Source organism: Sus scrofa, chromosome 15 (genome assembly GCF_000003025.6).
Source record: "Sus scrofa isolate TJ Tabasco breed Duroc chromosome 15, Sscrofa11.1, whole genome shotgun sequence".
In the NCBI taxonomy this organism is placed as follows: domain Eukaryota; kingdom Metazoa; phylum Chordata; class Mammalia; order Artiodactyla; family Suidae; genus Sus; species Sus scrofa.
In genome coordinates, this window is record NC_010457.5 from 15,494,100 (window position 1) to 15,511,416 (window position 17,317).

General features: G+C 42.9%; 1 protein-coding gene across 1 annotated transcript in view; it reads right to left on the reverse strand.

Annotated features, from left to right (window-relative positions):
• The window catches only part of THSD7B (thrombospondin type 1 domain containing 7B), a 1,521,641-nt gene that overhangs the window by 1,405,105 nt on the left and 99,219 nt on the right, over positions 1 to 17,317 (reverse strand). Inside the window, 1 exon segment of the mRNA XM_021075621.1 lies at positions 4,830 to 4,906. The gene's annotated coding sequence lies outside the window, so the exon portion shown is untranslated.

The window sequence follows — 17,317 nt, forward strand, 5'->3', positions numbered from 1 at the left end:
CTGTGTTGCTGTGGCCTCTGGTGTAGGCCGGTGGCTACAGCTCTGATTCGACCCCTAGACTGAGAACCTCCATATGCCACGGGGGCGGCCCAAGAAATGCCAAAAAGACAAAAAAGACAAAAAAAAAAAAAAAGTGATAAATCAAGCAGTTCTGTTCTCCCCACAGAACAAGCTGGACCTGAGTGCTTTCAAGGTAATTCATGAGAATTTCCAAATTTACAGAACACTGCACTGTATGAAGACTGAGGTCTAGACAAGGCTCCATGAATGCCTGACTGGAAAACTCAGACAGGTCCTACAGGGCCTAACTTTGAATGAGAAGAGGGTCACTTCTCTGGGCTGCCTCCAGTCTTGACCTAGAACTGAAACCAACATGGGAAGTGATATTCAGGGTGTGAGCAACCTCTTTGAATCATTCTTTCCACCCAGGGTATTTCTCTCGGAAGCACTTACACGTCTGGTTTGCAGGTCAGCCCCGGTCTGGAAGACCTAGTTATCAACTGCTTAAAAGAGAAGGGTCCCATTGACACTGGGGACTTTCATTCTGGGAGAGGAATTTGATATGAGAAGCAGGCCAACAGATGGGGAGGGAGTAGGTGTTGGGTGTGAGGAGAGACATGGGTTGAGCTAGGCAATGCCCATTTTGGGTTTTTTTTGTTTTTTTAATTTTTTATTAAAGTATAATTGATTTACAGTGTTGGGTCAATTTCTGTTGTACCTTAAAGTCACTCAGACATACATATATATATACATTCTTTTTCTGATCTTATCTTCCATCCCATTTTGTTTACATTGCTTCTTGCACTAAAGAACTACTGTTCTAATGAGGGAAACAAGTTTCCCAATGCACCTGTGTGTTAATGAGCAAGGGTGCCTGTGACCATAGCACAGAAAGCTGGACGTTGACAGCAGGTGTTTGTGGCAAAGTAAGGGTTTAAACACACAGCACCAAGCAAGGAGAATGGGCAGCTTATACTCAAAAGACCCAAACTCCGTAACAGCTTTCAGGCAAAGGTTTTTAAAGACAGTATTAGGGGAGAGGGTCTTAATGTCTGATTGGCTCCTGGACCTTCTTCAGCTTGGCTGGTGTTTAGGCAACAGGGTGATGTTTTGGGAATCTGGTTCCAACCAGTCTGGGGTCTGTGTGCTTATGGTCACGGTACCATCGTCATCCTCCACCTGCGTGGGTGGTCTCGGTTTCTTGAGAACAGCACACAGATATGTGTCAGATGGTTATCTACATCCCTTCAGGAGGAATCAGAAGGAATCAAGAGGCCTGCGACTCTACTGTCCTCATAGTTAACTGCTTGAGCCCACTCTTTGGAATTTGGGGAAGGCCTAGAAGACCAAAGCCACACACACCCCCTTTTTTTACAAATAAGAAATGGGGGACATAGAGGGGTTTTTATATCTGGGAAGGCCCCACAGCATCCTGCTCAGTTTCAATCCCCCATTTTCTTTGACACTCCTCAATCCTGAGGGGAACAAGTGTAGGACAAGAAAGGGTATAGAGTTTTGGATAGAGAGATTAATCCTAAACTCAAGGAATTTGGTTCTAGAGGGACTCGGTTACAATCCCCACTCCTGTCTTAACTTTCTTTACATCTTTGAGGGAATAGGTGACAACTGCTCTGGCTACTTCATGCTGAAAAGGGATTAAGTCCTGCCTCAAGCTGGGGAATAGACAGCATTTCAACTGGATAGGTTTTAGCATCTGATTTGGCCCATACTCAAACACCCCCTCTCCTTGTCCCTCCCAGGCTTGTTCTGGCTCAGGCAGAGGCCCGCAGCTCTGGGATGCTTCCCACATGTTCCTGCATGAGGTGGGAAGTGTCTGCTCAGACCCCTAGAGAAGGGTCACCGACCTCTTGGTTACTCTAGTCTTCACTAGAGGGTGGGACCATTATCTCCCCGGCTCACCCTCTTGGGTTTCGCCAGCTCAGGACCATCAGTCTAACAGCTGAAATTAGGACTTCAGACTTTACAATGGGGGTTGGACTTTCAATCAGTCACCTCTTGACTGTCCACTGGATTTCTCTGCCTCCTGCTAGGATAGGACTTCGGTCTTACAACATGGAATCTCCCCTGCTGAGCCCAGCACATGGCAGACCCTGGAAAGCCATCTGCTAAGTGATTTGGTGAGTGAATGACAGAAATTTAGTTCATATGAGACAATGGAAAAGGCACTGGGAGTAAAAAAAAAAAAAAAAAAAAAAAATGAGAGGAGGCCCCCATCTATAACGAAGGCAGAAGAGCTGCTATACAACATGACAGATGCTAGAACGGAGGCTTGTGTCAAAGGCTTTGGGAGCACAGAGAAGAGAGCAAGTGACCCTGTGGGGAAATTTCTGACCTGCTGAGTGGGAGAGGGTAGGAGGAATTGGAAAACCACAGAGGAGAAATGAACTGGAACCTGAAGGATGAAGAGGAATTTGCACAGCACAGAAGGACAAGTCTGTCATTCAAGTCTGTCATTCAAGGGTAGATTTTACTTCTAAGTCCTTTGGGCAATTGGCTTTTCCTTCATGTCACTTTCTCCATTTTTAAATCTTTTTTTATTTTCCTTTTGGAATACACAGGTGGCCTTCTTCTATGGGTATTTTATTATCTCCCTGGTTTAAACATTTTTTAAAAATAAAAGGAAGGAAAATACGATTGTCTTTCTACAGTTACATTAAAAATAGAGAGTAGCACACACCCCATAAGATATATGTCATTGATGGGTTTTTAATATCCTATTCTGGTCTCGGCTTAACAGACGGGTTCTTGGATGGGTCTTGATAGGACATCATGTGTGTCCTGCCTCATGTCTTCCTGGTTCATATTTTCACTCTAGCCAATGATGAGGCACCAGCCGTGTGTAGGAATAACCTGACAACACCTTGTCTCAAGGTGCCCCAGAGCTTCCCTGCCCTGCCATGTGAGACCTCACGCATTTCTAACATAAGATGCATAAGCCTGGAAGTGTGAGGATCTAACACTCCATGCAGCAAACCTTGATTAATGGAGGAAGGGAGACAGTGGATACATTGGACAAATATTCCTGTCTCTGTCTCCTAAGTAGATGTTCTGAGGCACCTGCTGCATAGCTCCTCAAAGGGACCCCATTGGAATCAAGCCCCAGGCTCCCAAGGGGATGACCAAATGTTTACAATACCCTCTTGAATTAGCTTCCCCTCCTTGCCTGGTAAACTCTTCCCCAAGTGACTTGGGGTCACTTCCTAAAATAATTGGATGTAAGTTCTTCCCTCAGGCTCACACTTAAGACAGTGAATTTCAGAAGTACCCCCTAGAAAACAGGCCCTTAGGATAGGATTTTGGAATTGGATCCCTCATGGGTCAGAAATGCTCTGCTGCTGGTGGTAAGGGAGGTGAGACTAAGCCCTGGAGTGCAGGAGCATCACCAGTACTAAGACTCTCCCTGGTGGTCAGCCTGGAGGGAGCCCAGGCAGAAGGTCAAGGACTGGCTTATATTGTAGTGGAAGGCTTTGAATGGGAGGGCAGTGTAATTTCAGGATTGATGGAGTTACATACATTTTGTCAATGGCTTTAGGTTCTTTGATAAAGAGAAAAAGAGAGGTCCTAGTTAGTCAACTATCAACTTCAGGATATAATGTAAAAGTGAAAATACCTCCTTTGTAGTGTGTAACCTAGGAGATACGGCTCATCTCCCACACCAGAGGCTAGACTGAGCTGAAAACCAGATCCAAGATTTAACAATAAGGTTAGAAAGGCTACAAAAGGAGGCTGAATGCACAGCTGCAGCAGGTCTCTGTGACAAAGTCAGGATTCTCGAAGAGTAGGGTCCAAAAATCCAGGATGGGGATAATTGGGTGGATAAGCCTGCAAACTTGGAATGCTCAGAACCTTCTTGATTTTCAGTCTAGCAAGAAGCTCCCTCTCCCCGCCAGAAGAAACCAGCCTCTTCTCACCTGCAAACAGCACTAGGACCTCACCTGGAGAAAGTGCCCTGTAGGATGAGGCTGGTCTTCCTCAAGATCCCCTTGCTCCATTTCCTGGCCTCCAGACTAAAAACTGGAGTCAGGTTACAGCATAAATCAAGTGAGTGAATATAGCCCTTTCTATGGGAGGAAACTGCATATAAAATCAAAGAATTACAGGACCTTCTGGACCACTAGGGGAGGGTCATCAACCTCCTGGCTACCTACGTCTTCACTTCTGATGGGCCCATTGCGTCCCTGGCTCCTATGTTTTTAACAGGGGCACAAGCCTGGCTACATGTGCCAGAAGGAGGGAGCAGGCGAGAGTGGATATTGAAAGTTGACTCTAAGTCTGGATAAGGAAGAATTTTACTGAGACCAGACCATGGTCCCATGAATCTGGGTTTAACTTTCTTCCTAATACACTACTAGGTGGTGTCCTGGAAGCCTGGACACAACAATGGCATTCAAATGCAGTTAGAGATGCACCAGACTGTCTTGGTGGAGTGATGGGAGGATGGGAGTGGGAGGCTCAGGAACATGGAAATGTTAAAAGGGACTTGTTATATAAAGCCAAGATCCCATCCCTAGGCTGTGTTCTCTGAAAGGGCCTACAGGCCACGCCTTCAGAAAGGAAAGCACTGGTGAGAGAGGCACTCTTAGACGGGGCCATCTTCACATCAAGCCCGAGGACCTTGGCGCCATACCTGCAGTGCCTAGTGGATGAATGGCCTTGTTCATAAAATCCTCTAGAGTCTCTTTCAGACCATGTCAGTGGGGACCTCCTTGTGATTCTTAGGCTGATATCCTTAAAGAAAGAGTTTTCAAATATCACAGAATTTACACATTGAAAAATGGTCTTGAGACCTTAAGCAAATATTATCATACCTTTCTCTCTATGTCATGGCCTTGATCAGCTTTAAATCAAATAGATAGTTCCAAGATGAAGAAAAGAGTATAAACATCTAGAGAGGGAAGAGAAAGAACATTTGAAGCAATGCTGTACCAAGTTCAAATAGGGAACAGGCCAGTAATTTCACAAAGCACTTATATAACTCCAAACCAAACTTTTGGCCACCCCCACATAAATCAAGCCAATTTTGTCAGAAGTGTGACAGAGCAAAGAGTCTTTTGAAAAACTTGTGTGCTTCTGCCTTTCCTCTGGCTCTCTCTGCCTGAAGGAAATTTATGATCCTATGCACCTCCCTCCTGTTCAAGAGTATTTGCAAGCTCCTAGACTCTCAATATTCTGTCACTAGAAGAGACCTAGAGCATCTCAACCAGGAGTTCTCAGACCCAAGTGACATAGAATAAATTGTAGAACTTTAAGAAAACGTCAGGTTCTGCATCCCAACCCTCAAGATTTTAACATAGTAGGTTTGGGGTAGGGGGAGGTTCCCAAGCAATATCAGTGACGAGCCAGGTTTGAGATTTTAGTCTGTCAATCATTCACTCTAAAGTCTTAAAGTCAATTAATTGTATAAGTTTATGTTTTACACATACACGCACACGTGCAGAAGGAGAAAAAAAGATAAAAAAAAAAACAGTATGAATCTTAATTTCACCAAATTCAGAGCCTGAGGCAAGGACTTATGTACAAGTATTTTAGGACGTGATCCCAGAGAAGAGATGTGGGCAACTGGGAATAATAAAACAGAGAAAAAGGGAAAGCCAATACAAGGGTGTATCTCCAAACTAATCATCACAATAAGAACCTGGGGGTCAGTCCCACCAAGACTCTCTGAGGGTCCGTGGAAATGCAACTTAGGATTGTGCAACTGAAGGAAAGAAGCTAAGGGCTTTTATCCACAAGACTCTATCATCCTTAGTCAAGAATTTCTGCATAGAGTGATAATATCTCACATTTCTGTGGCTGAGCATCTCTTGTGACAGAGCAAACAGAAAAGATCCAAGACAGAAAGCAGGAAAATAAGGATCAGTTGAAGAAAGGTGCTTCCATGATGTACCTATATGCAGCTGGTGACCACAGCAGTGCTGAAATTAAAAAGGCAGGCCAACGCCATGGCACAGTGCGTTAAGAATCTGACTGTAGCACCTCAGATCATTGTGGTGGTGAGGGTTCAATCCCTGGCCCAGCACAGTGGGTTAAAGCATTGGGCATTGCTGCAGCTGTGGTGTAGATCCCAGCTGTGGTTCAGATTCAGTCCCTGGCCTGGGAATTCTATATGTTGTGGGTTGGCCATAAAATTTAAAAAAAAAAAAAAAAAAAAAAAAAAAAAAAAAAAAAGGTAAGCCAAGATAATATGAAGCAAGGTACACAAGCTGTCAGAGACAGTCTACCCCTTACACTGCTCAGTTCTGTTCCGGACTTACTTTTAGTCAAAACCATGACAGAATCTTTAAAGTGTTAGCTAGCCAAGGTCTCTATAAAAACATTTGAACAGCTGTAGTGGTGCAAACTCTAGTCTCTGATGATGCCAAGGCCATACCTGGTATTTTTCGCCTCCCTCCTCCATCACTTGTCATTTTCCCTCACCGTCAGCCAGCATTGCAGTGACAGTTCAGCCCTTCATGCTTTAAGGATGAGAACCTCGCTGGCTTTATTGTTTCTGGACCAGGGTTGCTTCACTCGCTCATTCACAGTTGGCATTGAGACACCGCAGTGAACCCCTTCATTCCAGACATAGTCCTTCCTGTCACCACTGTGTAGCAGCAATTCGAGTTCTGAAAGTGTCCCTCAGCATAAGGGACCTAAACAGATTGGGTGGTCACCATAGCTTCAGATTCAGCAGAACATTTGCTGGGTCCCTTGCCTATAGTTCTCCAACCCCTCTCATCAAAACCAGACCTTCTAACCCAGCACAGCTTAAGTTTTCAAGAATGAGAAGTGTGAATTCCACAAGTAGGTCACTAGGATTGTGATATGAGGGCCACTCTTCTTAGTTCCTGGACCTGTGAAATCTATCGAGGACAAGAGGAAAAAATACCAATGATACAGGAAGAAGTTCCAGGTTCTAGGAGTTTTTTAGATACTTTATGACTTTAAAGAAATGTATTTGTCAATATCAGGTGTTATGAACACAAGGCTTCTCAAGACTCTACAGAAATGTTAGCGACTAGGGGAAAAGAAATGTATTGGTTTCAAAATACAAAAATAAAATCACAAAATCTAAATCAATATTTAATTCAAAATCTACAAATATAGCAAACATGGCACCAATTGTTAAACTTAATATGTACAGAAGTAGAATTTGATTTGAAAAGAATTTGCAGTTTAGATTTTTCTCAATTTGAAAGGATTTCTATGCAAATCAAAACTACCATGAGATACCACCTCACACCAGTCAGAATGGCCATCATTAATAAATCCACAAATAACAAGTGCTGGAGGGGCTGTGGAGAAAAGGGAACCCTCCTGCACTGTTGGTGGGAATGTAAACTGGTACAGCCACTATGGAGAACAGTTTGGAGATACCTTAGAAATCTATACATAGAACTTCCATATGACCCCACAATCCCACTCTTGGGCATCTATCCGGACAAACTCTACTTAAAAGAGACACATGCACCCGCATGTTCATTGCAGCACTATTCACAATAGCCAGGACATGGAAACAACCTAAATGTCCATCGACGGATGATTGGATTCGAAAGATGTGGTATATATACACAATGGAATACTACTCAGCCATAAAAAAGAATGACATAATGCCATTTGCAGCAACATGGATGGAACTAGAGAATCTCATACTGAGTGAAATGAGCCAGAAAGACAAAGACAAATACCATATGATATCACTTATAACTGGAATCTAATATCCAGCACAAATGAACATCTCCTCAGAAAAGAAAATCATGGACTTGGAGAAGAGACTTGTGGCTGCCTGATGGGAGGGGGAGGGAGTGGGAGGGATCGGGAGCTTGGGCTTATCAGACACAACTTAGAATAGATTTACAAGGAGATCCTGCTGAATAGCATTGAGAACTTTGTCTAGATACTCATGTTGCAACAGAAGAAAGGGTGGGGGAAAAAATGTAATTGTAATGTATACATGTAAGGATAACCTGACCCCCTTGCTGTACAGTGGGAAAATAAAAAAAAATATTAAAAAAAATAAAAAAGAAAGGATTTCTAATTATTTATGAATCACGGCCAAGCAACTAGAGTCAAATTTGAATAAATATGTTATAATAACTATATAATTTTTAAATCTAATTTATAGAAATCCATAAAACTCTATGCATATATAGTGTGTTTAATGTGAAATGTGGGTGCTTTGTAACATGTATGCTTGGATATAGAGTGGGGAATCTCTGAAAGTAGTAGTTTGATCCATAAAATTATTAAATAAGCCTTGTTGATAAACATTACCCTGATGTTACCATTCCTGTGATGATGTCATTTATTCTAATTTATAGATATGTTGACTTAATATGGAAATGTCTTTGGAAATATCTTTGACTCTTCAACTTGAAGTCAGAACACACCTGTTAATATGTATTATTATAATTAAAATTTTTAATAAATAATCTTGTGTGAAATAGCTAATATATTTAAATCAATCCTTCCCAGGAAATGCACTCTACTATCTGCTAAATGAAAGTTTTTCCAATGATCAAACTGGACCAGAAAGTTTTACCACTGAATAATACTGATTAGAAATTCAAGTCCCTGGACTTCAGTTCAACTCTGAACTGTTTAATCCAAGAAGAACAATTGGTCCTGCTTTGTATTATCATAAATTATCATCTTTTTTTCACATCGCTCCCTAGTTCTCTCAGGAGTAACAGCCAGTTGGGAGTATATTCATTTACAAAAGGATTATGAAAATTCAATAGCTTAAAATTTAACAGATCAACCTGGCAGAACTGTCAGAGATGAATGATGCTTTAAGGGCAGAAAATTTTAGAAGACACATAGTAAGATACTGTCCCAAAGATCTGTTTACTACCATGCAGGGTAAGATGGTGTTGGTTTCTTTCGGATAATTTCGACACCACTTCTAGTGACAGAAGAGACCCATGTTCTATTTTGTTTAACTGTGGAAACAAATACATGAGTGGGACCAGCAGCTTCCTCCTGAGAATAGACTCCAGGGTCACAGAAAAATTCCCTTTTCTTTCATTCTGTGGATTTCACAATAGAGGCTCTCTGTCAACGCTAAGGCACTGAAGTCATTTTGCAAACAAACCTTCAAAATAAAAATACCCTCCGATGACATAGCATATCTCGGTGTGAAGACGTGGAAATGGTGGTATTATTTCAGTGCCCTCTTCATTGCTTTTACGCCAGGGTATTTCCTGTGTCTGAATCTTCTATGCAAAATCTGACCTTAAATTGGGCTAACCAATACTAGCTCAAAGCTTTGTGGTTTTTCTTGAGTAATATAGACTGTTTTTGAAATTTGGGAAGAAAGACAAGAGGATTTGTCTATCTGAGGCTTATGGGAACTTCAGACACGCGTCTCCTGAAGTCCTCCATAGAAACAAACAGTCTGGTACCAGTAGCCCCATTACTTAGCCTTCCTTAAACACCAGGTCAGATGTTTTGCTTCCCTGTTTCCTGTTTCTGTCTTCAAGAGATATTCCAGCTTTGCTCTTACACCCCATCTGCATTGTCCGTCCTCACCTCTGCCCCCGCCACCCAGGGAATCTGTTTATGAAGCCATCTGGTTAATCTCTGAAAGCCACAGTGCTGGCGGCCCTGACCCTAGCTACCAGCAGCTCCCTCTATGGAGGAAAAAAAAAAAGAAAAAAGGGCAGCTTTGTGTTGTTTTTAAGTAGATGAAACTAGCAAGGCCCAGTAACTTCTTTGGAGATCTGGGGCTTGATAAATGAAAATTGAAGAGAAAGATTTTTTTCCCCCAACTTCTCATCCATCCATTTCTAAAAACTGCAATTTATCTGCCTTTCAGTACTAATTGCAGAAATCATTAGGAAAAGTGACTGAACTAAGTGTCAATGTCCAGTGAGCCTGGCATCTCTTAAGTGTGTTTTGAGAACCAGTAGGGCCAGCCGTGGATTCCCCCTCACACATAATTCTGCAGAATTTGAGAATCTACAGCTGTACACAAATCATGAGAAAGTATCTCATAACATCTCAAAATACCTCATCCTGGCAGAGCTTGCAAATAAAAAAAAAGCATGTATAGTAAATGAAGTTTGTGTCTGTGATGGCATTTCAGGAAGGGGGATTGTCAAGCAAGGGGAGGAGAGAAGGGGGTCCCAGGAGCTGTCTCTTACCCAGCCAGCCCTTCTGGGGTTGCTGCTTTCAGTGCTCTCTTGATGAAACCCAGCCGCCCACACAAAGTGAAAAGAGATTTGAGGAAGGTTTACCAAGTGTCTTGGGGAAACTTCTGTGGCCTGCGAATGGCTGTCTGAAAATGCGTACCTGAGGTTTTACATAGATGCCAGGAGTGCTGCCCTCGAACCACGTGGGGAGAGCAGAGTGTCCCCCAGGCTCCACTGCCTGGGGATTTCCAGTCCGAGTGACCAATAAATGATGCTCCCAACACCCAAAATGGCCAGGGTTCTCATTCTGTCACATAACAGAGCCCCATAGCAGCATCTATGCAGACATCCGTCCTTGGTTTTGGCACAAATTGCAGTCCTTCTGGAGGAAGTCATAATAGGAGGGCAAGAGGGACAGAGTTGCAGCTCCTCACTGGAAGCATTACCAGTTAGCTACTCTGACTCTGAACCTCAACTGCCTCATCTTTGAAATAGGGATCATAACTCCTTTTTTTTTTTTTTTTTGGCCTTGGTATGCTGTGGCTTGATGTGGGATCTCAAATCCCAGACCAGGGACTGAGCCTCGGCCAGAGTGGTGAAAGCATGGAATTCTAACTACTAGACCATCAGGGAACTCCTGGGAATCATCATTCTTACATAATTAGTTTTGAGAAATAAATGTATGTGAAAGGACTTTAAAAATGTAAAAGGCACCATGTAAATAGAAGAGAGGCTAAGCTCAGCCCTGGTGCCAACTTGTTGTGTGATCTTAGTGATTACAAATGCAACCACTAAAGGCCCTTCACTGTGAACCCGTGAAAACCCAAAGAAAAGAAATTAAATAGCCAGGTAACTTTCTATATGGCTAATATGACACTCAATGCAAATGTGCTCTCTGGGCCTGACTGCCTGGAGTCACTTCTAGTTTAAGGGGTGAAACCCATCCTCCCCTCCACTTCTCCCCACCTGCTGGTCTCAGGTCTACTTTAGAATTTTTCCCTCAGAGCATTCTGGTTAGAGAAAACCAGACCCTTCAGCAGAGGGCCAAGCAGCTCTGTTTCTCTCTCTTGAGTTTTAATTCTATGAACAAGTGAGTATTGAGTGGCTTGCAATGTGAACTAGGTTGTGGGCTTAACAAACATTGCACCTATGAATGGGGGCAGCTTGAATTCGCTTCCTAATTGGCAGAGATGGACACACCCAACCTCTCTTTGAGAGCATTTCCGTTAGAGCTGACTGTCCTAATTAAAACAGTAACCCAAATATAGTCACCTCTACTCCTGAGAGCTGATATAACTGTCTCTGTAGGAAAGAGAGTTTCCAGTTCAAGTGCTAAGTACATTCAAGTGACCTAGACTCAGACTGATACCAAGTCAAGCCCAAAAGCAGTGAAGGGGGTGATGGGCTCAACCGGGGAGGAAGAATGGGGATGAATGCCTTGAAGTTCCCAGGCTACCAAGTATTAAACTGTCCTGACCCAAACCATCGAGCTCGGCCAGGCTGACGCTGTGCCCCTGAACAACACTGCGGCCATACCCATCTCATGACTTTCCCCTTATTCTGACTTCCTCTTCCAGAATTGCCTTCTGCCCTCTGAAAAGTTCTTCAGTTGGTCACTTAACAGATATTTCCTGAACACGTTGTGTGGTTCAGCATTAGCTTCCCAGCCTGGAAGGAGACGCGGCCACAGGCAGCTCCAGCACCCAAGTGGAAAGGCCTGCAGATGGTGCCAATTCACGGCCCAGGAGTTTATTTGGGTATCTCTGAATTGAGTGCCTTGATGAATGTGTCAAAGGGAGGAGGCAGCCTCACCTTCCCCTTGGTGTGGATTTGATGGCCCTGATCATTTCCAGACCATTTAACACTTCCACTCTTGTAATGGTTGATTTTCCAGGTCACAAATTTCATAGGTATACTTGCTACTCACAGGATAACTATTGATCATTTAATTGCAAGGTAAGTACCATAGAAAGGATGAGAAAATCACATGGCAAACAATTATAGCCCAAGTGCTTGGTTATTTTTGAGTCTGCCAGGCTGCAAAGTAAAATTTGATCCCAGAAAAACTCCCATTGGTATACAAAGAGATGATCAAAAAGTGTCTTCTTTTTAATCCATAATTATATCAACAGTATATCAAGTACATTCTTATTTACTCTCCTTGAACATTAACATGGCCATTTTCTTCCCATTCCCCAATGTAAGGGAATAGAAGAAGGCCACAACTGGGAATACAAACCGGGCAAATAATCCTGGTCCTATTAATTGCCAGTGATTATACCATGGGCAAAATGCTTAAACTCTCCAAACCTTTGTTTTTCTCTTGGTCAGATGTACTGCAAATACCTACTTCATGGGGATATCATTAGCAATAAGTAAGATAACTTATACACTGTGCCTTGTGCACTGCAAGTACCCATACGGTGCTTACTCAATGTTAGCCACTGTCTTACTCCATACTATGCATTGACTTGATCTTCACAGCAATCACTATCACAGAGCAACTGTTATCAGCCCCGTTTTTATGGATTGGAAACTAAAGTACAGAGTAACTTTCCCGAGGTCATCAGCTATTGAGTGGTAGAACTAGGAGTCAAACCCAGAAAGACAGGCTGCAAAGTTCATGCTCTTAAACTCTGTGCTAGACTGGCCCCAAGTTAGTGAGCACAAGTTATTTATACTCGGAAGGCACTGTGTGATGAGGTGGGTACACAAGATGAGAGGACCAGATATCAGGTTAGAGGCTGTAGTAGACAGTCTTTAAGATGCTTCTTGGAGTTCCCGTCGTGGCGCAGCAGAAATGAATCCGACTAGGAACCATGAGGTTGTGGGTTCGATCCCTGGCCTCACTCAGTGGGCTAAGGATCCGGCATTGTCGTGAGCTGTGGAATAGGTTGCAGACATGGCTCGGATCTGGCATTGCTGTGGCTGTGGTATAGGCCGACAGCTGCAGCTCTGATTAGACTCCTAGCCTGGGAACCTCCATATGCTTTGAGTGCAGCACTAAAAAGGAAAAAAAAAAGAAAAGAAAAAAAGATGCTTCTCAAAGATTCATGCCTCCTGAAATTCAGACGCATCCCAGCAGAATCCTTTCTCCCTGAATGTAGCCCCTCCCTCTCCTCACTCTGAGGGAAGCCAGCTGCCATACTGTGAGCTGCCCCAAGAAGAGGTCCACGAGGCCAGGAATGTATGCCACAGTTTGCCAACAGCAACACCAGTGAGTTTGGAAGCAGATCCTGCATAAGTCAAGCCTTGAGAGGACTGAAGCCACATTGTCAACATCATCAGCTTCAGCCCACAGTCCCAATAAGCTAAGCAAATAAATGGTTCTTTCTAGCACTTTCAGATCCTTCACCAAAAAAATTTATCAAAGATAAACCGAATAGACAAACAAAAAGAGAAAAGGAGGAAGATAGGTTTATCTACGTGTTGGTTTATGTTCTCATAATAAGGAGCATTCACATCCCTGGCAGAGTAGGAGAGTGGGTAGAGCTACGCTGGCATCGGAAGGAAAAGGACCCAGGTCCCACACCAGTCTCCATCTCTCTCCTCTTCCTAACTCTGCACTCAACAGCCACAGAGCTTTGGGGAAGTCTGTGAACCCTCTGGGTCTCAATTGTCCCACCTGTAAAAAGGGGTAATACTTAGCCTGTCTGAACAATGAAGGGGACAGGACCAGATCACTCTGTAAGGATCCTTCTAGTTTTGAAATATATGATTTTCTGCGGCTTTATTCAGACCGAGTTGTGCGTTTTGTTTTTATATTACTCAATGAATTTATTACATTTATAATTGTACAATGATCTAGACCGAGTTTTGATAGCTCTGTTACTGTGGTTCTCAAACCTTTGGTGTCAGGACCTCTTTACTCTTTAAAAATCCTGAGGATCTGAAACTGTCTTTTGTTTTAGAGGGATATATATATATCCATCTTTATAATAAAACAGAAAATTTCCAAAAAATTATTAGTTCATTTAAAAATAATAGGCCTATCACATGTTAACATAAAATATAATTTTATGGAAAGTAGTTACATTTTTCTAAAAAAGTAAGTGAAAAGAGGGGACACTGTTTTACTTTTTTTGCCACTCTCTTTATGTCTGTCTGATAGGAGACAGCTAGTTTCTCATGCCTGGTTTTGGATTCATTCTGTTGGAATACCACCTGTCAGGTATCTTCGGAAACTTCTCAGTACACTGATGAAAGAATGAAAGTGAAAAGGTCAAATAACATCTTAGTGTTATTAGGAAAACGGTTTTGACTTTACTGAATCCTATAAGTGTTTCCGGAACCCCCAGGGATCCCTGGGCCACACTCTGAAAATGGCTGTTCTATTAGTACTGGTTGGAAATGCCTAGACTTCTTCCCAATCCTTTGCCTACCCATCATCCAAAAAAACAAATAAACAAAAAACACAGTATATACAATACACACATACAAACAAAGGCAATTTCCATACTCAATTTTCCTAAAGCCTTTTTCTGAGAAATTGCAAGTGAAAACATTGGCCCCAAGCAGACCCTCTACAAGAGACCCCACTCCTCAAAGCAGGGTGTCAGGTCTTCCTCCAAATGGTGGCTTCCTGCTTATCTATGGAACCCAATGAAAGTAACAAATGGCTTCTTGACGGTCTGCATCTAACCTCTCCAACCGGATAAATAGCTGAGGAATTTCAAATGTTGCTTGCCTTTGAAGCTTTGGCTTCAAAAACAAATGCCTAGGGGAAATCGGCAATGAGCAGGCCTGCTTCAAAAGCTAGCAACCCCCTAATCCAACAAGACAACAGGGACCCTCTAAAGCCCCTACAGTCAGCCAACCGGGAAGCAAACAGAAGTGGGGGTGGGGCAGCATCCGACCAGTTGGGGGCTTTCTGAGAAGATCTTTATTAAAGAGCTAAGTGGAAAAGGAAATCTCTAGATCCAGTCATACTCAACTGAGTGGGACTCAATCATATATGGGACTCAACTGAGTGGGACTCAATCAAGTATGGTGTTGGTAGCATCAGTTTGGTGTTGGTAGCATCAGTTTGGTGTTGGTAGCAAATGACATCTTCTGCAAGGAAAAGAGGGTAAAAAAAGTGCTAAAGTTCTTTCCAGCCTTTCATGTTGTATTTTTCACCAGTAATGCACATGGGTCTTGAGATATATTTCTGAATCAAAGACAGGACACATGTCCATCCCATTTATACTTAAAATACATAACTCTTGGGGTTAGTAGATGCAAACTATTACATTTAGAATGGATAAATGATAAGGTCCTACTGTATAGCATAGGGAGCTATATCTACTCTCCCTGCTAGCACAGGATACAACATGATAGAAAAGAATATTTAAAAATGAATGGAGTTCCCATCATAGCTCAGTGGTTAATGAACCCGACTAGCATCCATGAGGACGCCGTTTCAATCCCTGGCCTCACTCAGTGGGTTAAGGATCCAGCATTGCTGTGAGCTGAGGTGTAGGTCGCAGATATGGCTCAGATCCAGTGTTGCTGTGGCTCTGGCGTAGGCCAGCAGTTATAGCTCCAATTGGACTTCTAGCCTGGGAACTTCCATATGCTGCAGGTGCAGCCCTAAAAAAAAAAAGAATGTATATGATTGAGTCACTTTGCTGTACAGCAGAAATTGGCACAACATTGTAAATCAGCTATACTTTAATAACAATTTTTAAAAATTAAAAATAAAATAAAATACATAACTCTTTCATTTATTCAACGACTATCAAGACCCCAGTTTGTTGCGGGCACTGTTCTAGCACTGAAAACAGCTGTGAACAAAACAAGGAAAAATTCTTACATTTATAATCTAGTAGAAGAGGTAGACAATATATATAAGATGTCAGTGGTGATTAGCGTCATAGAGAAACTTAAAGCAGGGAAGGAGAATATGGGCTATGGGGTTGAGGGTTGTTTGAAATTGTAAATAGAGGAGTTCCCGTCGTGACTCAGTGGTTAACGAATCCAACTAGGGACCATGAGGTTGCGGGTTCTATCTCTGGCCTTGCTCAGTGGGTTAAGGATCCGGTGTTGCCATGAGCTGTGGCGTAGGTTGCAGGTGCAGCTCAGATCCTGCGTCGCTGTGGCTCTGGCATAGGCTGGTGGCTACAGCTTCAATTAGACCCCTAGCCTGGGAACCTCCATATGCTGTGGGAGCGGCCCTAGAAAAGGCAAAGACAAAAAAAAAAAGAAAAGAAAAGAAAGAAATTGTAAATAGACTAGTCACTGTAAGAAAACCCTAGCTATGAGCTTTGAAATTTGAAATATTATACAAATTTGCAAGAATCTGCTCATCATAAAGTCAATCAGCATTCACCCATTCAGTGAGTCGGTTGACCCATCAATCACTCAGCAAATATTTAGTTGCAACATTGAAGATTCCACAACTTTGGGAACTTGGGGAGGTGGCCCCCTTGTGTGGAAATCAGATATTATTCAAGAGGCAGCATGGGGGGGGTTGGCTCCAGGACCCCTCATGGATACCAAAATCAGAGGATGTTCAATTCCCTTATATAAAATAACAGTACCGTCAGCTCCTCATATCCATGGGTTCCGCATCTGCAGGTTCAACCAACAGTGGACACAGAGAGCCAGTTATACTTACTTTAAGGGTGTAAGATGTAGCTTTAGTCACATTGGACACTAGGCATAAAACCACTCTCCGATGGTAGGCATCAAAGCAGAAATCAGAAGACCAGGAGGGAATGGTCTGTGGGCACAAGACACTTCCTTGTGGGACACCACCCCAAAAATAAATGGGGTCCAGTGAGATTTGAGACTTATTTAGATCTCATTTGGCTGGTTGAGTCTTAGGAAAATCAGATTACACTATTTTTCAGTAGATTCTGTTGGGCTCCCAAAGCAGAGAGAAAAACAGCTCCCACGGATGATTTTAATCAACCAGGAGAGCTGGCTGCAGAGGGGGCCGTTCCAAATGGATCAGCTGATTTCATCAGAGAGGAAACAGGTTTTTCCAAGAAATAAAAGACTGATATGCCTCTGCTTAACTGGAATCCAGGCTTTTCCATCTTCACTGTCTGCATGCTAGCCAACCCCACCTAGGATAACAGCATCCTTACTCCTGTCCCCAGAATGTTGTCACCAAGTGACTATGGCCTGTCTTCCCTCATTTGAATAAGAATCCTGCTCCATCTGTTAGAAGGAGCAATATCTGTTCATGCTAATCTGAT